Here is a 5,933-nt window from a genome sequence, read left to right on the forward strand (position 1 = left end):
AGGAGTGGAAGCTCCAGAAAGTACCGTGAAGGGACTTGGCTTCTTCCTGAGGAGCTTCTCTGCCCTCCAACAGTGAAACAGCCGCCTCAGGAAACTGCCATGGGACTCGTTACCTTATAGAATTGTTTTATTGTGTAATAGGATTGGGGTAAAATCGCTTAACAAAGGAACTCTCAAAATTCAACATTGGTCTAACAAACCAAGTAGAACACGGGCAAATAACAGACCTTTCACCAAACAGCGCTTATGTCAGATAATCACAGGAAAAGATAGTCAACGTCATTATGCATTCAGAAATAAAAACTAAGGGCTGGGGATATAACTCGGTTGGTAGAGTGCTTGTCTCGTATGCACTAAGGCCCTGGGTTCAATCCCCAGCACCACCACTACCACCCCCACCAAAAAAAACAATAAAACTAAAGCATGATGAGCTATCACGCCTCTTCATCAGAATGGCAAAGTCACCGACATCCCTTGTCTGGGCCCTGACCTCTTTCAGGGTCATTTCAGGTTGGTGGATCTCTTCTTTTTCATGACTGGGGAGTATTCCACAGCCCAGTTGGTGTAACCCTTCACCCACTGAAGGGCACCTGGTCGCTTCTGGTTTTGACTATGATGGATAAAATGGTCCTGTCGCCTGATTCTCTGCTTTGCCTCTTCAGTCTGTGTTCAGCACACCAAAGGAATTCCTGTTACACAAAAGTCGGATTGTGTGACTGCCCCATTTAAAAACCCTCCAGTGGTCCTCAGTACACTCCAGTACTAGCCTAAGTCCTGATCATGAGCTGCAGGATCAACAGGGTCTGTCTCCACCACTTCCCAACACTGGCCATTCATTGACTCTGCTGCCACACCCCACACCTGCCTCCTTGCTGTTTCTCACACACGCCAGTCATGTGCCAGCCCCAGGATCTTTGCACTTGTGGATCTTCCCCAGGTACCCCAGTGGCCAGGTCTTCACCTACCCCAGTGCTTAGCTCAAATGTCCTCTTGTCAGTAAGGGCCGCCTTGTTTTGTGTGTCCACTCGTGGCCCTAAAGTTCACATGGCTTTATCTGATTCCATAGGCCATGTGCTTCTCCACTAAGTGGCGCCAGGTCAGGCCTGGGGTCAAGTGGGGGCTGAAAAAGATAGTCCCTGCTCTCCACGAGGTTAACTTCACAGTAGAGAGCCGGGGACACCCAGACAGAGATCAGAGATGCACGGCCACTCACACTTCTATACATACCCAAAAACACACATGCACACACCAGGGCCGGCTCAAAGTGACCCTGGGGTGGAGCAGCACCCCCTCTCGGCTCTGCACAGGAAGGAAATCCTGCGGCCTGAGAGGAAAAGAGCCCTGTGGGTGAGAGGGGGTGGTGGTGCTTCTGCCGGGGAGCAGAGGAAGCAGGAAGGAGCAGCTCCTGCAGGAAGGTGGAGCCGATGGCCAGGGCATCTGCCTGTGGGCTGTGACCAGAGCCAGCCGGCATCCACGCCTCCTGCCTGGTAGCGTCACACGCTGGAGCTGTTTGTTTTAACAAGGCCGGAGGCGAAGGAGCGTCCACAGTAAGGAAGCACAGGCCAGGCAAGGTGGAACACGCCTGTAATCCCAGCAGCCGAGGCAGGAGGATCATGAGTTCAAAGCCAGCCTCAGCTTTGAGGCCCTAAGCAACTCAGTGAGACCCTGTTTCTAAATGTAAAAATGGCTGGGATGTGGCTCAGTGGTTAAGCCCCTTGGGTTTAATTCTTGGTACCAAAAAAAAGAAAAGTGATAGGACGGAAGCGGGCGGGCAGAGCAAGGGACGGCTCCTCCTAGGGTCTCCTCAAGCCTCCCGCCCCAGAAGGGCTGGGAGGCAGCTTCCTCCTAGAACGCCTTTGGCACCGTCTCCGTATAGATTTCCACACCCCAGACCTCCCTGGGCCAGCGGCTCTAACCTCCTGCTCTCTTCCGACCTCGCGGAGGGTTTGCGGGCATGTCGTCACCTCCTCTGCGGGGTCTGATCCAGCCGCAGTTGCAGGTTGGGCTCTGCTGCCCTGAGGGGGTGTGACCTCCCGTAGGTCCCCTACCTCACTTTATGGCCCAGGTGACTCTTGAGAGCATTTGAATGGTGTGCCCTTGGCCTTTTCCGGAGAGCTCGGCGTCATTGCCCACATTGGGTGGGGTGGAAGTTTCTCTCTGAACGGCTTTTGGGTTCCTGGGGACCAGAGGATGTACTCTCTCCCGTCAAGTGATGGGCGAACGGGCTATGAATGCAGACAGACGTATACGCTCGTACAGGAAAGACTGCATTTGACGCTGCCCAGGCCCCAGAGGTGAGTTCTGCAACCCACAACTTAAAAATCAAAGTTGTCAGAATTTGGTCAACGGTGCAGGCGCTGGACTAGAAACTGTCATTTTGTATCACATTAACTGTCTACCTTTGCACATCTGACTTGCTCCTTGATGTGCACAGGGGTGACCTCAAAGTGTTGAGAAGTCCTATGAGCTCACTTTATGGGGCCAGAAGTCATGTCCTGTCTCTCCGCAGGCCACAGGTGCTGTGTTCTGACTGAGGACCTGAGCACTGTGCGTAGGTTCCCGGACTACTCCGCTTGCCGCGGAGCCTCCCTGCAGCCCCCGGCCCCCACACCAGGAAGACCCCCCACACGCCCAGGGCCGTGTGTTCCTCTGGAGGTGGTAGTCTCCTGGCTTTCCTGTTTCTCATTGCCTGATGCTGATGTCTTTATTTTTTTTGGGGGGTGGGGTACAAGGGATTGAATCCAGGGGTGCTTAACCTCTGAGCCACATCCCCAGCCCTTTTTATTTTTTATTTAGAGACGAGACAGGGTCTTGCTAAGTTGCTTAGGGGAGACCAGGCGGGCAGGGCCCTCCCTGGCTTTCCCTGCAGCCCTCCTGGGTGCTAGCCCGGCCCTGCCTGGACCCTGGGGCAGGACGCACAGGCCCAGCAGGCAGGGGCCTTGCTCATGGCAGTGGTCATGGTGCAGAGCGGTCATAGATGACTGTTGCAAAAGAGCTGGCCCCAGAGCAGGACACAAGGTGCTCGGCAGCAGCAAGGGCCGGACACCTGAAGCTGCTGCATTTGACCAGGACGAGCAGAGGACCAGGGACCCCGGGAGGAAAGGGGTTTGAAAATGACAGGGAAAAAAAAAAAAAAAAGAAAAAAAAAGAAAATGACAGGGGTTCCAGAGGTGCACCTGGTCTGCCGGGTCCCTTGGCTCCTGGGTCTGATGAGCAGGAGTCGCCTGAAAGCTGTGGTTCCCTGTCATTCTATTTCCTCAGCAGGAGGTGGTTTGTGAGCCCCAAGGCAGAGGCCATGGGCAGCACGAGCCAAGTCCTCATGAAAGTATAAACACCCGGTCTCACTGACCTTTCTCTCTGTGTTCCCTTGAAGTTTGCTGATCTCTCTGAAAACAATTATTTTAAATACTTTGTCCAGAAGTGCATACTTTTGCACTCCTCTGGGGTCAGCTACTGGGAGATGACTGTGTTCCTCTGGAGGTGGTAGTCTCCTGGCTTTCCTGTTTCTCATTGCCTGATGCTGATGTCTGTATTTTTTTTGGGGGGGCGCGTTACAAGGGATTGAATCCAGGGGTGCTTAACCTCTGAGCCACATCCCCAGCCCTTTTTATTTTTTATTTAGAGACAGGGTCTTGCTAAGTTGCTTAGGGCCTCACTAAGTTTCCGGGGCTAACTTTGAACCCATGATCCTCCTGCCTCAGCCTCCAGTGCCACTGGGATTACAGGCACGCAGCACCGTGCCTGGTGATGTCTGTGGTTTTGAAATAGGGGCTTAGTCCAGTCTGTGCCAACTGCTTTGTCTGGGGAAGACCCTCACAAGCCAGCCCATCCAGGGGGTCTGGGTAGGCTGGCGTCTCATGTGGTCTAAGAGTGGGCTTGCTGCTGGGGTCACTGAGGCAGGCAGACCTGGCACTGGAGTGGGCTGTGAACCTGAGTCCACAGGGGCTGCTTGGTCTCCAGGGTCCCCTGGGCTGGACCTAGATTCTGGGTCTGCTGGAACAGGCCTAGATGCTGGGTCCTCTGGAGGCTGAGGCCGCAGGGAGGAGCCTGGAGTCAAGGATTGTAGGTACTGGTCTGGTGCCTACCTCTGCTGGTGCTGGCCGAGCAGACAGTCTGCAGGCCTGGCCTGGGATCCAGGTGAATAGGGCCAGTCCTGAGCCGGGTCGGTGAGGGTTGGTTTAGTGCTGAGGCCTCCTGGGACAGACCTGGGCCTACGGGCCTGCTGGCACATGGTCCACACGGTAGAGCTACCAAGACCAGCCTAGCCTTGAGCCGGCCTAGAGTCTCATCTGGGGTCCCCTTGTGGCTGGTCTGAAATCTGGGGTCACACAGGCTCGCTTGGGGGGGTCTGGATCCCACATCGACAGAGGCCATCCTGGAGGCTGGGTCCGCGGGGGTGGCGTGATGACCTGGGTCGTGGAGGTGGGCTGGCGCTGGGGTGGACCTGAAGGCTGAGGACGTGGGAACCACCCTGACACCAGGATGATGTGAAGCCCAGGTCCACCTGGTAGTGGGAGCTGCCCGGAACTTGGGGCTGCCAAGGTCAACCTGGAAACTGAGTTCCCCAGGCAGACTGGCATCCGGGGCTGTGGCAGCACCTTCCTGTTGACTATTCCTGTGAGTTAGACCCTTTTAGATTCCCTGTGTAAGTGAGAGCGTGTGGGTTTGTCTTTCTGTCCTGGCTTATTCCATGTAAAGTAATGTCCTCCAGACTTTCCGACGTTGTTACAAGTGCCAGACTTTCCTTCTAAGACCAGATGGTACTCTGCCCTGTAAGTCTACATTTTTCGATCCCTTCATCTGCTCTGTTGTTTCTGTATCTTGGCTGTTGTGGATAGTGCTGCAATAAACACGGAATGCAAATATTGCCTCCATGTACTGATTTCCATTTTTGGGGTGTATACCCAGTAGTGGGAATGCTGAGCCAAATGGTAATTTTTTGAGGAAGCTCCATGCCGTTTTCCATAATGACCACACTAATGTATATTCCCACCACTGGTGTGCAAGGATCCCCTTTTCTCCACATCCTCTCCAACACATTATCTTTGGGCTTTCTGATAATCCATCCTTACACATTTGAAGTGAGATCTCCGTGTGTGTGTGTGTGTGTGTGTGTGTGTGTGTGTGTGTTTTGGAAGGTGGGGTACTGGGGATTGAACTCAGGGGCCCTTGACCACTGAGCCACATCCTCAGCCCTATTTTGTATTTTATTTAGACACATGGTCTCACTGAGTTGCTTAGTGCCTCACCATTGCTGAGGCTGGCTTTGAACTCTCGATCCTCCTGCCTCAGCCTCCCCAGTTGCTGGGATTACAGGCGTGCTCCATGGCGCCCAGCTTCCTTGTGGTTTTGATTGGCATTTCCCTGCTTATTGGAGATGCTGAGAATTTTTTTCACATACCTGTTGGCTATGTGTATGTCTTCTTTTGAGAAATGTCTACTCATGTCCTTTGTCTTTTTAAAAAATAATGTTATCCTTGCTATTGAGTTATATTTAAATTTATTATTATTTTTTAATTGACACACACACACAAAAAAAAAGCCATAAAAAATCGCACATATTTTGGGGTGCCATGTGATGTTTCAATACCTGGAAACATTTTTAGAAAATAATGTTTGTCACTACCAGGTTGTGACAACTACTCTGTTGGGGACATACCATCCCCACATGTGGGAAAAGGTGTTCGATTTTATGACATTGCCCTTGGATTTTCACTAGACAGTTCTTTCTGGAATCTCTGCTGTGGTGAGGAAGGATCTAGAAGATAGCAAAGGCCTCAGCACCCTGAGGAGGCCCGTGTCACTGCACCAGAATGTGGCAGTGCCCCGGGGTGACTGTGGAGGTCCCCGCCTCCGGAGCACTACCCCCTGCACACACGGGCCTCCGCAGGACAGCGGGCTGCCTCAGTGTGCCTGAGTCGCAGAGGGTGAGG

Source organism: Sciurus carolinensis, chromosome 15 (assembly GCF_902686445.1).
Source record: "Sciurus carolinensis chromosome 15, mSciCar1.2, whole genome shotgun sequence".
Lineage (NCBI taxonomy): Eukaryota > Metazoa > Chordata > Mammalia > Rodentia > Sciuridae > Sciurus > Sciurus carolinensis.